Here is a 15,394-nt window from a genome sequence, read left to right on the forward strand (position 1 = left end):
AGCCTATGCAAGCCAAAGTCTTGTGTACTTTCCCTCTCCCCTCTCTTCCAGGGCAGCCACAAGAAAGACTGAAAGCTTTTGCTTCCACTTCCAACTGTCCACATTTTAGCATTAAATTTCAATCAAAAGTTGGTAAAACTTGACTATGTTTCATTGAAACAAGCTGGTTTTGTGAACCGCAGTTTGGCTTATTTCAGTAAAGAACAATTGACTAACATAGTTTGTCTGGGTTTGGACATACAAACTGTGGTTAGTCAAAACAGAAGTGAAAGTTTCCAATCTGTTCCTCATGGACGTGCTTAAAAACGAGAGAGAAGTGAGGCTTGTCTAGGCTTGTTCTCATAATGATTAACCATAGTTTATAATAAACAATAATTTATAGTGATGTCCAAACACAGTCGTAGTTTTCTATGCAGAAAGTTGTGTTGGGGCCAGGAGTGATCCCAAACCTGGCATGAGGAAAAATATGCTGACAAACTTGGCAGTTTCCCACTGTCCCACAATCCCATTTTTCACTCATTTTTGTCTTTGCTTCAGAGCGGCTTCTGTTTGATTCTGCTGTCATTAAGTGATGAACATGCATGTGTGAATCTATATTTAATGTTAGGGCTACGTATGTTACAGAAACTCAAAACCTTCTGTCTTTAATATTGTGCACTGATGACCAGTGAACTAAGAATGGAGGCAAACACTTATCTTCTCTTCAACAGATGGACACTAGCAAATTATAAATAATTTTGGTACATGTCTTTGATCACTTCTCAATTATAGACAATAAAAGCTACTCACTACCACCTTCATCTTGGACTTGCCATGCTTTTTAAAATTAGTATGGATACAGACCACAGCCTGCTAACTGCAATCTGAGCAGATAGGCACTGTCCATTTCGCTCTTTGCTTAGTATCCTGCACTGCGATTTTTACTGCTCACTTCCTCTCTTCAATTGAGCAGAGAGATGGGATTTCCACTGTATCCCTTGGGAGCCTATGCATCAATCTAATAGACTTCACTGTCGGGAAACATTTCCTAGAGATTTGCTTTAATCATTGGTGTCAGATTCCTGTCCTCTGGCATGGCATTTCTCCTTTTGCCTACATCAGTTCAGGTTCCTGTGTTTATAATAGTAGCTGCTCAGTTGACCATTTCTCTTTACCTGCTGAACAAGCTCTTGTCAGCTGTAGGCTCTTGTGGTTTTACTCTGGAGGCATTTCCATGTATGCAGGGAAATGCATAATGTGACGTTGGTTTTGTGAGACAAGCTCTCTGAACCCACTGCAACAGGCAAATTGCAATAAAGACAGAATTGCATGACTACAACCTGTTGCAACAGTTAAAATTTGTGTCATTAGCCAGACCCAACATGTCTCCGGAATTGGGATATAGCTAAGCTCTTAATACCTGTTAAATTACTGATGCTATGTGCTATTAATAATAAAAAAACAAGCCTTCAGTCCACATATCCCCCTGACAAAGAAACAAGTACAACATCCCATCATTTTCCTCTGATAGAATCCATTTACCGTCAACTAGAATTCTTCAGACATTGGCCTGTTCTAGCAGTAGTACTGTATTAGTTTACTACCAAACACGTTTCTGCCTTTGCATGAATTCCTGGATGGCATCTGAGACTGCCCTGTCTTGGGATTTGGCATGGTGCCTTGTAGTTAATAAGGTGTTCTGAGAAGAGATTGGAAGCAGCTACTCATCTCTCTGATTGCTCGGAAGACCAAAAAGGACAAAGGGGGGAAAAGGAAACTTGTTCCTATGTAACTGTAGGCTCCTAAAGACTGCAGCAAGGATGAAAATGAAAAGTTGCATAAGTTTGTAGACCCAAAGTTTTCCATCTCTCCCACACAGTAGCTACTGCTTGTCATGGGGCTGTTATTTATTAATATAAAGTAACCATAAAAACAGAAATACAAAATGAACTTGCAGATACAACCATAAAATTATCAAACACCTTGCTGCTGCAGCAAGTTAAAAATCCTACAGACTGTATTTTAACATAAGGATACTTTTTTGTTTATCAAGAATGGCAAAAGTATTGTTCATGAGTGTGTGTTTGCTGAGAGTTGTAAAAACCACACATGCTTTAGGGGATCTCTTGCTTGTTGTTGTTTCCTGTTTGCATCTTGCTTTTCCTCTTAGGAACTCAGGGCTGTGTACATTGTTTTCCCCTTCTCCTCTTTTTATTTTCACAATAACCCTATGATGTAAGCTAGGCTGAGAGTTGGTAGTTCAGACACCAGAGTTATGAAACTGCACATACTTAGAGTATTTTTTTGCTTGTTGTCATTGATCAGGGTTGGCAAACCTTTTTGTTTTGTTTTGGTATTTCGCTGAAGACACACATCTTTACCCTGGCACTTGAGGTATATATTTTTAGGACCCACCTTGTTTGTGTGTTTTACACTGTTTTCAATATATGTTTTAATGTTGTAATCCACCCTCTTGTAATCCACTTTAGGGTGAAGGGTGGGTAATTAATAACAACAACAACAACAACAACAACAACAACAACAACAACAACAACAACAACCAGGAATATGAAGGGTAATAATAACCAGGAATATGACTCATTGCAGTTGAAGTGGTGGTGGGGCTACTTTTCTGGCATGCTTATTTTTCTTTACAGGATCTGTGAATGACTATCTGTCTATGTATATTTGCATTTTCCTTTTCCTCCAGGAGCTCGAAGATTGTGTACAGTGGCCTCCCCTCCCCCTTTTATCTTTGCAACAGCCCTGTGAGGTAGACTATGCTAATATACGTACTTACATAAGCAACAGTTATTGCCAATAGATTACCAGGGGGTGTGTGGGGGTGTGTTTGTGTGCAGGGCCCCCAAACCACATACAATATACTAGGCCAAGGAAATGCTGTTGGCATACCGAGATGTGAGTGAATGAAGCATTGCAGTTTCTCACTAAATGCCTGGTGTGGAAGCACCCTGGGGGGTTAAATAAATGTTATTCCTTTTATACTGTCTCTCCTGCAAAGCTTTTCAAGTTCAAGGCCCCTTTGAAGAGAAACTTCATATAAGAACTGCACAAAAGTCTATAGCTAGGTTTCCTTTGGAGGAGTACCTTTTGTTTTTAATTTGTTCAGCTTGAAATTAGAGGTGGGCGAGAGTGAAGAGTACTGAGTTCTAATCTGCCGGTCCAAGGTCAGTATCCATGGGTGTAGCTCTACTCCCCATGGGGGTCACATGGCTTAAGAAGTGGAAATATCCCTCCCATGGATGTCTAGGTGTGCAGAATTAAGCTGAAAGATTTGGGATGGTCACCCAATGGGGTACGGGTCTGTCAAAACAACTAAGTGAATTAAAGCCAGTAGCTGGTCGTGATCTCTGGAGGATTAAAAGAAAAACACAGGGCCTTGCAGAACCTTCAGATCTCTTAATTCCTGGGAAGCCAAGAACTGCAAATCGACTCCTTAAATGCCAAAATCTAGGCACACAGTGACCCCCGCTGTTCCCCTCTATTATAGGTAGAGAGAGTTGTATTTGGAAAGGAATGAGAAACAATGTTCGCACTTCTGGGCTTGGCAAGGGCCTATGCAGCACAAGAGTCAGGCTAGGAAACACAGATATCAAAAGCCAGGCCACAGAACAAGGCTATAGACCAGGGGTCAGCAACCTTTTTCAGTCGTGGGCCGGCCCACCGTCCCTCAGACCATGTGGTGGGCTAGTCTATATTTTGAAGGGGGGGGGATGAACGAATTCCTATGCTCCACAAATAACCCAGAGGTGCATTTTAAATAAAAGGACACATTCTACTCATGTAAAAACATGCTGATTCCCTGACCGTCCACGAGTCGGATTTTGAAGGTGAATGGGCCGCATCTGACTCCTGGGCCTTAGGTTGACTACCCCTGCTATGGACCTATTAAGGGAGGCACGAAATTTCTCCCTGACCCTTCCAAAAAGCCCCCACCAGCAGGTTATTTAACGTTGTGTATTTACTATGGATAATTCGGGGGTGAGGGGAACCTTGCTTTCCCCTTTCACCCTCTCTCCGTTTGTATATTTCTACCAGCATGCTTCTCTGGGCTTAATTCTTGTTTAATATCTTAGTGTCTTTTAATGACAGCGGGAGCTGCAGGTTGCGCTCTGTGGGAGGCAGTGGGAGGCTGTGCTTGAGGTAAAGAGATTTGATTAAATACTGCTTTTCTGTGCCATGATTCTTTTCCTCCTTGTTAGGGGGGAAATAGTAGATATTCTTGCTAGACTAATGTATATACCGGTAGCTTCATTTGTTTATCCATCTAATATAAGGGGCACATCAGAGTTCTTAGTATGGCACATACATTTAGTTTTTTTAGCCAAGCGAGAATTGCTAACAGGAACTTGCTTTTGAAAATCTTGGTGAGAGAAAATGGGCACCATGTTAGGAAGCCAAATAGATGATATTTCGGAAGTTCCTATACCCACTTCCATAGCTCTCTTCTAGAATGTTCCATGGGCTAAGAAAATCAGGGGAGAGTCTGCCTCATACTACAATGTTTGTACCAGGAGAGAATATATCCGTTTTCTAGAATAATTCCTGCATATTTTAGGAAGAAAATAACCCCCCACTTCATAATTGAGTGGTAGAAAGGAGACAGAGATGACACATTTAATATAGGCTAGGCAGGAGGTTACATTTATTTGTGTAAACAGTGGTTTAGAATGCACTGTACAGTCCTTGCCTCTTCAGCTAAAACGCTGTTTAGGTGGGAAATGAAATTAGCCTGGTGGCCGGATTTTTCCCTGTGAGGACACTCTTTGAAACAAATCTTGCGATGCAGACCTTATTACTCCAGGGGGAGGAAGTTGACCGAACTTGGGAGAGAATCGAGAACAGGGCATTGCAATCTTGCAGTCATGCCTGAGAGTGTATTGATAGAACTGTGGAATCCAGGCGAGCAGCATGGCAGGAGACGTGCCAGGCTGAGCGAGAGATACACTGAAAGAGTTATGTGGGAAGATTTGCGGGTCAGAGGCAGAGCTGAAATGCCCTGACAGAGCGACGCCGTGGAGAAATTTGCACAGTGAGAATCAGATTGGCTTTTGTAGAATGAAATGCTGCGTAACTCATGTCAGGGAAAGAGAAGGGAGACAGAGAGAAAGTGCAAACAACGGCAGGCTCTGTCTGTCTGTCTGTCTCTTTCTCGCTCCCTCTCAGGGTCTGATTAAATAGAGCTGCCAGAAGAGGTCAGCCCTTGTTGACTTGCTGACAGCTTGGGTGGAAGGCGATATGATTTGGAAGGGAAGTGATATTGATCACATATTAAAACAAAACAATCCTCTTCCAAGCCGGGTGATAATGAAGTGAGGGTAGCTCGTTTTTTAAGTGTTTCCTAAACATCCATGGAAGGAGGAGGGGAGGAACCCAGGCATAATGCGAATGTCAGGAGCTGGCAAGGAGGAATCCAGTTGCTTCTCTTTCCCAGCAGCTGATGTTCAAGGTGGGTATTTATTTGCCAGAATGTTTTTGTTCTCTCAGGTTTAGCTGGTAAATCAATGGCTATTAGCTGCCAGAGATAAATGCAACATCCATATTCAGTGTACCTCAGATGCTGGGAGCAAGCCACAAGGGACAGCTACCCCCATCTTGCTCTATTGGTGAGCTGCCCTAAGGCAAGGATGGGAGACAGTGTGGGACTGTGAGACTCTTCGTCTGATCTGGCATAAGCAGCTCTTATGCAGCTGCCTGTGCCTTCACCATATAATGAAGGGGCTCTTGATTCAAGTAACACTGGGCTTAATCAAGGTGACACGCTCCATATCTCAGGGAAAGAACCTTCTTTTATGTTGGATGAGTGACAGCTCTTTTTCATGACTACTGTATATATTTTGCATAAGGAGGAAGATATCGGATACGATTTGGTTTGGATTTCATGACATACTTCTATTTGCATTTCCTGCAACACTCTTTAAATGTACAGTGTGCTTTATAATTTTTCATCAGTTCTCAAATCTGGTAGTAGCGATAGTGACTTGCCTAAGGCCATCTAGTGAGCTGTGGTCTGAGCTTGGATCTGCTTGTCATTCTTTTTCATTCTCCAACCCCATCTTTCCTTTAAGATGCTCAGTGTGCATGGGAGTGCCTCCATTTTATCCTCGGAATAACCCAGTGAAGGGGGCTAGGGGAGAGAGTGACTGGCCTGAGGCTGCACAGTGAACTGCATGGCTAGTAGAATGGGGGATTAAAATATATGAAATAATAGAAATATGTAACCTCTGCTGGTGCTTAGGTATTTTTAACCCGATAGACACATCTTAACAATTTGCATTAACTCTCTCATAAAAGTTCTTTCTTATTTTGTTTTAGTGACTTCTCTGCCTCTGTTTTGACAATGATCCTCAAAGGACTTTTCCCTTCTTCACAGAGGATAAGGTATGAAATTGACATTTTTTGTTGGGGATATTTATAATGCAAAGTGTATATGAGACTTATCCTTTCCTAGTATTTTTTTAGACTGCTGGAAGGATGGATTGATATTTATTGTGAGCTTCAGGGATCACTTCACAGAGTTCAGGTGAGGTGAGGAACCTTAGGTATAGAGAACCTTCAGATGTTCCCATCTAATGCTTGGGTCTCTGCTGACACCACACCTCCTGCAAGGCTTCCTCTCCCAAGCTAAGCTGCTCATTGGCCATGTTTTTCACCCCCTTTAGTAGTTTGCCTAGGTGGAGTGTGTCCTTGAACAGTGATAGTAACTCTTGTCTGAATGGAGGACAGAGAGGGGATGTCCAAGTGTGTTTAAACAAGCCTACCATAGAGAGATAAAATGGATATTAGTTGCTCTACATGTGTTTTTATTGCTATTTCTGTTGTCTGGTCTTGGGCTGTAATACAGATTGATGATCATTAGTTGCTCTGTCCACTCTTGCCTCTGTCTTCATCCACCACTGGTATATGTCCCCCAGAAGGTTCCCTTCAAAGGAATGCAGTTCTCAGGCTCAAAAGGTTATAACCCAATATAGCATATACATACCAAAAGGTAATGTGTGTGCATGGCATACACATTATAACAGGTTCCTATATACCAGGGCACTGAAACTGGAAGCAGAGGCCTGCTGTACTTATATGAATTGGGCTAACATGCACTTGTTGCGGTATGGTGTGTGAGGTGGCTATTCACTGATTACTGAGGACACAGAAATCTTAAGGCTTCTTTATTAAAATATTTATGTCGGTCATATTTAAACTAGAGAAATATGGAAGCAGAAGCTTTTAAAATCAGACGCAATTAAAATTCTTCTCCTCTTCCAATCTTCCCTGAAGTTGCCGCTTTACTCTTCAGTTACATTCTGTTAACATGGATGAGACCTGAATTTCAAATGGAATGAAGCATAAACCAAAATGTTTTGAAACAGACTTTCAGCCCCTCAAAGACCTACTTTTTACAGTTATACACTAAGGCACAAATGCAGCAAAGCCTCGTCTCTTGCCACCTTGTAGATCAACATTTCAAAGTCTCATGCTCCACAGCTGCTATAGCAACTCCTTTGGGTTCTGGAAAAACATACACACTAAAATACATCAAGCTCTGCTATGCGTATCATAACTCAGTTCCTTCTTTTGGGTTGCCTGTCAAATTTGAGCTGCTGGTTCTGGCTCAGTTTAATAGAAAAGGCACTGGATTGATTCCTGAGTGTCTAGATAAAGATTCACATAAAATCTGTTAGCAAAGAGTTTAAAGCTGATCCATTGGTAGGGTCTCCTGGCCTTGCTTATGTAACTCCTGTTTAAAAAAGGGAAGTGCAGGTCAGTAGAAAATGACTGGTGACATGTGTCTCCTGGAAGTCTGGAGATAAAAAGAGGCAGAAGTATGGCTCATTTGCTAATCTAATAACTCCCCATCCAGATTTTCCCTGTATCTCCATCTCCTCACTTGTAGATTTCCCTCCGACCCTATTTTGCTGTCCCTTAAGTGGCATCGAGGGGTGTAGGGAACTGCAGTCAGTAAATCGCATCCAACAATTCACAGTGGCTGCTGCTAAATCAGCTAGCTGAGCACCTGCTGTCTGAAAGCTAATGGAACTGAATAGCTGGGTTTTCAATCTTAAAGCAACAGAGACAAGTAAAAGAAACAAACATCACAGAATGTTATACAGTCTGCCCTAATTTGGCTTACGAAAACATCAGAAATGTTTCTTTCTTTTTAGTGCAATAGAAAGTGCAAACCCAAACTTCTAAGCATGAGATGTACTTTTAGTAACTGTATGCTTGATCAGGTAACTTCAGATAACAGCCCCCTTCATCACTGTTTCTATGATCAAGTGGGTATTCTGAAGCTGAAAACAGCTAAAAGTGAGCAATAGGGCCAGGCAATAACTTTTTCAACATTGTGATATATAACCAGCTAAACATTGCAATATATTGATATATCACGATTTCTGAAATAAGGAAGGAACTATGCAGAGGCGAACAGGACAATGTCCTGGCAACTGCTACTACTTAAGGGTCTAAAACTGATTATCAATCACCTCGTGGTCACTTTCAGCAGCAGGCAAGCCAAAATGCATCCAAATGAGACTTTTGGGTTTGGGCTTGGCTACCAAATGGTGGTATTCAGGCCAAAGGATGCTAATGAGTCATAGTGAATAGAAATAGTCTGGGACTGCCACACTGCCAGCAGGCTTGCTAAGCGGCAGCAGCATGGCTGCAGCAGAATAAACAATGGTTGGGTGCACAATAATCAGCAGCCTGCGAAGCCTTGTCGTCATGGCAGCAGTAGTAGTGGCCTGCAAGGCCTTGTGGCAGTGGCAAAAGTGGCAACGGCCTGCAAGGCCTTGTCATGGTGTTGGCAGTAGTGGTGGCCTGTGAGGCCTTGTGGTGGCAGCAGGAGATCGTGGCAGAAGCAGAGATGGCCAGTGAGGCCTTGCTGAGGCAGGCTGCCACAGCTTCTCTCACCACCTCCCACTACCTCCAAGAGGCCTTGCAAGCTGCTGCCACTTCTTGCCACCATTACGAGGCCTCGCAAGCCCCATTGCTTGTGTTGCCATGAGGCCTCGCAGGCTGCCACTGCTATTCCTGCCATCTCCCATTGCCATCGCAAGGTCTCACAGGATGCTGCTACTACCATCACCTGCTGTCACTGCCACGAATCCCCGCAGGCTTCTGCCGCAAGGACTCGTAGGCCACCGCTGCTTCTGCTGCCAAATCCTGTCGCCAAATCCTGTCACCACTGCGAGGCTTTGCAGGCCAATGCCGTTACTGTTGTCACTTGTCATCACCTCTGCAAGGACTTGCAGGCTGCTGCCAACACTCCTTGTCACTGCTGTGAGGCCTTGCCGCCACCTCCAGTTGTGTAACTGAGTGTGCGATTATTGATAATATTGTCATTTATCTGTTTTAGACCCCTAAGTAGTAGCAGTTGCCTGGACATTGTTCTGTCTGCCTCTGTGTAGTTCCATCCTTATTTCAGACATTGTGGTAGCTTGCAGTGTTTAGCTGCTGATAACATTGCAGTTTTTAGCTGGAAATATTGTGAGGTTTAGGTGGTGATAATGTTGCAGTGTTTAGCTGGTAAGGTATCATGATGTTGAAAACCAGATATCGCCTAGCCCTTACACACATTGTGATTCACAATATATTGCCAGCTCAAATATTACGAAACAATTATCATGATGTGAACTTCAAACCAGTTTTGGATGATATATCAATATATCACCTAGCCCTAGTGAGCAAACAAGCTAGGTAATTAGGGGAATCTTAATTTACCTCCTTTAACCTGGAATAGATAAGTATACAGTTGAGTTGCAACCTTGCATGTGGTCTTCGGTCATTTCATTTCCTTAAAATCATCTTACCATTTCAGTTTAAAGCCAATTTCAAAGTTGTTAGTGATTTTTCATCAATTCTTCCACGGTGTAGACCTTTGGAAACACTTTCCTGTTTTGGTGACCATGACAGGATATCCCATGGTAGCCTTCTTTACTCTCCGCTGCACAGTGTCTTATTACCTGCATCGACTGGGGTTTTTCGGATGTGTGAAGTATGCAATGCCTTAATAACGCCAGTTTATTTGCAGTGTGGCAATGGATTAACTGTATGCATATGATCTTATTTGCAAAAGCTGCTGTAAACTATGGGATAGAAGTATTGTGCAAAAAGTCTCCAGACAGTTTTGAAATTAATATCTTTTTCTTCTTCTTGGTAAATGGGACACCTTATTGAGAGAGAAATTCTGTATCTTTACAAGCCAGTATCTCAAAGGTAAAAAAACAACCCCTGGATTTTTGGCAAAGTAAACAGTAGCGCTGAAATAAATGGCAGCACAATCGTGATATTGAGCATTCAGAAGTGGGTGGAATTTACAATTCACTGCACATACATACACAGAGTAGCGTGAGAGAGAATAATGCAATGCGGCATGACTAAATCCTACCAGAATTCCATGCCAATGTAAACAAGGTTTTTTGGATCAGGATAACACCACCAAATAAGCTCTCAGGTGCCCCAGGCCATTGAACAAGCCCTTGCTGAGGGTGGCTCATGGCCATTCAGTAGCAAACTTGGTCTGTAATGCTCAACTGCTGAAATGTTCCTGATTCAATAACATTTCCTTGAAATTAACCAGTCTTCTTGTATCGTTGGGCTTTGTGCATTGTGAAGATTGTGAAGGGGGGAGGGGAGAGAACCAGGAGAATTGTAGCTTAGCTTGGGAGTCTAAAAAGTCAACTGCACTTGATATCTTGTATAGATCTTGAAACCTATTATTTGCAAAACTACTGTTCAGGCCTACCTTTTGATGAGCGGCTTTGCCTCTAGATGAATCTTGTGCATAGAAATTAATTTTGCTAAAACAATCCCTCTCTCTTCTGTTGCCATGGTAATGTGTCCCTCCTCCACTGCTGCATCGTCTTCTCGTAGCTTCTCTCAACATCCTTAAGTCCTTATATACAGTACTATATATGTATATATATTTCTGACTTGTTTCTGGCCAGTTTCTTATAAAAGAAAATAAAAAAAATCAAACTGACATACACGAGTTCTGTGCACCCTATTTTTGTTAAGTAATGGAGCTCCACTCCTTCACTGTCTAATTCACTCAAGGATAACACAAAGAACTGTACTAGACTGGTGGCTGGCCAGAACATATGAACAGTGCACAGCAAAATGGATAATTTTAAGCAAAGGAAAATGTTTATTTGGGGTGCGGTGGGGAAGGTGGAGAACAAAAAATAAGGCATGTTTGAAACCTCCCCTACCCCACAAAATAACATGGCAACTTGTCCAACTTGGACAGATCTAATGACATGGGGTGGGGAGATACACCATTGCTATTCCTTTGAAATGGCTGTTGTATCCCTGGTGAGGAAGAACACAGAAAATCCCCAAATGCCATAAAGAGGGAAGACACGCCCCCCAGCATCCCTCCAAAGCCCACCAATCAGGGACTGTGCTGATGTGACACCCACATGCTGTCCACACATGGAGGGAGCCAGTTAACTCACCCCCAACACATGCACTACATCACAACACACATAACGCGCAAAATGATGCTGCAATGCCCCCAATCTGTTAATCTAGTGAGTATATTTTCCTCCTTGGAGGTTGCATGGGAGATACTGCTCATAACTGTTGAGGGGGGGGAAAGCTTGATTCACTTCAGACAAGAAATAGAGTATTCACAAATGGCAAACTTGAAGGCAGTTGCAGCAGTCACCCTCTGTGTTATACAGCTCTGTTTGGGCAGCCATAATCGTAATAGTGACTTGAGGGGTCCTGTGAGGTGTTTGAGGGGTGTTTGTGTCTCAGTATCAAGGCATGGTGCCTGTAAGGGTTCCAGGAAGTGAAGCATTGGCAATACGTTCAGATTTCTAGAAATGTTCTGGAGACAGGTTGTTTGTGCAAAGTGTTCCCATTGTGTGAAAAGTGCCCTTTGCCCATAGTTCTTTTCACCAAATTTGTGAGTTATTTGTGTGCACAGAGCTGGAGACAGATAGTTATGTGCCCAGTGACCTCCATTTATATACTGGTTGTGGGAAGCAGTGGAGCTGGTGTTGAGGTCAGTGACTTTATTCTTGAAAGCAAAATGCAAAACTAGCACATCTCTAGTGATAGTATCTGGAATCTAAACAGGTTATCACCCCGGATGTAAAACCTTCTTTTATATGAGCAAAACTATTTCTTGTGTAGCTAGTGATCTTGTAAGCCAGGAGTATTGGAAAAATCAATCAAAAAACGTTTGAATTACATTTCAAATCAGAATAATCAATTTTAATGTTTAGATTTGATGTCTAATGTATGAACTAGGAAAAGGGGGTACAGGTGCAATTCCCAAGACTCCTACAGTGCCATGTGTGTCAGGAAACTGCAAACTGAAATAGAATAATGATCAAAGAGCTGGTTGTGAATGGCTCCCCATACGTATTTCAGAGCAACAATGTTCTCTCTCTGAAAGCTTAACCTTTTGGCTCTAGCAGGAGTGACAATACAAAAATGCCTGTACTTTGGTGAAGAGAAATGCTAAGAATAATAGACAGAATAAGATAAGACCGTTTCCCTCACAGTCACATTGCACCCTGCAAACTGACTTTGTTTCTGGTGAGGTGGAATGAAAAAGCTGCCGCTGAAGTCTGGTAGGAATAAAGCTTGTATTTTGTGCTCCCCTGTCGCTCTGCAGAAACTGTTTATTTACTGACCCAGTTAGCAGAGTGGTTTTTGTTATCATGGGTGATTCAGGTACATGAACATAGAAGCACCCGGAGCAACAGGAAGCAGCATTTTCCATGTGACAAAAGAGGAGTGACCTGCAGTCTTAGTCTCAAAGGATTTCTCATACGGTATACAACTTATAAAAAAACATAAATTCATTTTATACGGGGCACTTTTTCACGTAGCGCACAGTTAAACTATGGAAATCGCTCCCAGGAGATGTAGTAATGGCAAGCAACTTGGATGGATTTGAAAGAGGATTAGGCAAATTCATGGAAGATGCTGCTAGCCATGATGTCTGTGTACTCCTTCCACTCTCAGAGGCAGTAAGCCTCGGAATACCACTTGTGGGAAGCACAAGTGGAGAGAGCACTGTTGTACAAGTCTTGGCTTGCAGACTTACCATAGGCATGTGCCTGGGCACAGGATCCTGGGCTAGACTTATCTTTGGTCATCTCCAGCAAGGGTGCACTTTACGTTTACCACTAATGCTGTCATAGTCTTTTTGCTGGTGTAGAAACAGCAAATGCAAAAATTCCTACTGCATACAAAGCAGATGCCAAACCTACTATTGTTTGTGACTCTGTACAGGGCAGAAGCAAAACAACTTCTTTATTTCCACTTTTAAGTGTTATCCGTAGAGGCAGTTCAAAAAAGTTGGAGGTCATGGCTTTTTGGTATGCATCGCTGTCTTTTACTATGGGGCCCTTAGCTTGATGAGAAGCAAAAGACAAAGATGTTCGTCATTAGACAGTCTGTTGATAATTTCCCAAGAATAGGGAAAGCCTTCAGGACTGCAAGGTCAAATTCACCAATTTGTCCCCTATTCTTCCATTCTTCTTCTGTTGTCGTAGTGCTGGCTGATGGCAGTGACACAGGGAGAGAAGTAGCAACTGAACAGTGTGGAGCATGAGCGTAGCCAGGATTTTTGTTGGGGAAGGAACGGGACTTTTTTGGGGGGGCAAACCCGACATGATTGGTCAGTTAAGTATTTCATTTGTTTTACTTGATGGGGGGGTAGCTGCCCCCTGCCCCCTGGCTACGTCCATGGCATGGAGGCAGGTGGTGCAGAACAGCAAGAAGGGGAGAGGAAGAAGGCAGCTGTGAGAGTGGCAGGTTAGTGGGGAAGACATGCTGTGTGTTGTGTAGGACTTGGCTAATTGTCCTAATATGGAAGGGCAGCTGCTGATAGCCATGTGTAGATCTAACTGCCAGAGAAGGGAAGCTACTATGAGCTCTGTGGAAATTACCAGCTGCCACTATTGCTAATGCAATGGTACCTCGGGTTAAGAACTTAATTCGTTCTGGAGGTCTGTTCTTAACTTGAAACTGTTCTTAACCTGAAGCACCACTTTAGCTAATGGGGCTTCCTGCTGCTGCCGCACGATTTCTGTTCTCATCCTGAAGCAAAGTTCTTAACCTGAGGTAATATTTCTGGGTTAGCGGAGTCTGTAACCTGAAGCGTATGTAACTTGAAGCGTATGTAACCCGAGATACCACTGTACTGCAATCAGTTATACTAAGTCTCTGAGTACTTATCTTTATGTAGACAAAAAGACACCAACCCAGAATCTTGGACCATGTTACGTTGAAACAAGAGTGCATCTGGGCATGTGCAAAGTGTCTTCTAACGAAGCCTTTGCTTTACTTGTAACAAAGTCTGCACGTATTGGGAAGAGAGAGCATGCTTCTATAACAGGTGCTATAACTTAAGTGGCAGTGCAATTGTGTGTGTGTTTTTTTTCCAACAACTGGGAGTGGGGGAGTAATTCTCATCTTACTCCTCCAACAAAATGTGTCATTATCCTTTGCATATATGCTCAGAACTAGGTACCATTATGTTTTCAGTGTGATTTAACTCTCAGGTAGGTGAAGTTTGATATTCTTTTCTATTGTGGGTGGGAGGCGGGGAGGAAGTTTGCATCTGCAAAGCAGAAAACAAAACAAAACATCCCCCCCTCAAAGTAGATACTCTGGCAAGCAAGCATGAAACAAAACAGAAGGAGAGTGTATGTTTTAAATTGTTTTATATTTTTGGTGGTGGTGGTGAGGGTGGTTTGCAGTCACCAGTGGATGCAGGAGGGGGAATAGTATGGCCTCTTGACAAGAGAAGAGGCTTGGAGAAGTTTGTGTGTTTTTTTCTGCCCTGGAGCAGACGAAGGAGTTTGTATCTTCCAATCACATCCAATATCTTTCTTCAAGTTTCTCTCCGTTTGCTCTTAATACTTGCTCAGCAGCCAGGCAAAAAGCCCCCCAAAAGATCCCCCTCCACCAGAAATGATAAGACAGTCTCCTTGTCTGCCTCAGTCTCCTTGTCTGCAACAAACAAACAAACAAACAAACAAACAAGAAGTCTTTTACTCTCCACTGTTGCTGCAATGAAGCTAGAGACACTCTGATTCTTCCTCTGCTGCCCTTCCCTCTGCCTTCAGACTTCCCTGCTCATTAGCAGCAGCTGCTGCTGCAAACCGAAATGGCATCCATTCTGAGAGTCTCTTGTTTTAAGGTGGGGGGATGGGACCAAAGCAGGCATGTGTCACTTAAAAACAAAAACACCAGCTGGATTCCACTGCATAAGCCTACATGGTTTGTGTCCAGGATGATAGTCAGGGTCTGTCTCCTCCCATAACAGCCTGCCCTGCTCCATCTTCCCCATGTCTTGCCCATGGCCAAGGGACAAATGGTTGAGTCCTGAGAAAGGGCCCCCCCACGTGACTGTACCAAGATTATGGATGATTTT

General features: G+C 42.9%; 1 protein-coding gene across 7 annotated transcripts in view; it reads left to right on the plus strand.

The window, feature by feature from the left end:
• TCF20 (transcription factor 20) overlaps window positions 1–15,394 on the plus strand; it is a 186,565-nt gene that overhangs the window by 28,428 nt on the left and 142,743 nt on the right. For 5 of the 7 annotated variants that reach the window (XM_081928632.1, XM_081928637.1, XM_081928643.1 and 2 more), the window contains exon 2: window positions 6,316–6,381. The gene's annotated coding sequence lies outside the window, so the exon portion shown is untranslated. Of the gene's footprint in view, window positions 1–5,113; window positions 5,450–6,315; window positions 6,382–15,394 lie in introns of those variants that run through there. The other 2 variants (XM_081928640.1, XM_081928645.1) reach the window with 1 other exon arrangement.

The sequence above is a fragment of the Podarcis melisellensis genome (genome assembly GCF_964234715.1).
Source record: "Podarcis melisellensis genome assembly, chromosome: 10".
Lineage (NCBI taxonomy): Eukaryota > Metazoa > Chordata > Lepidosauria > Squamata > Lacertidae > Podarcis > Podarcis melisellensis.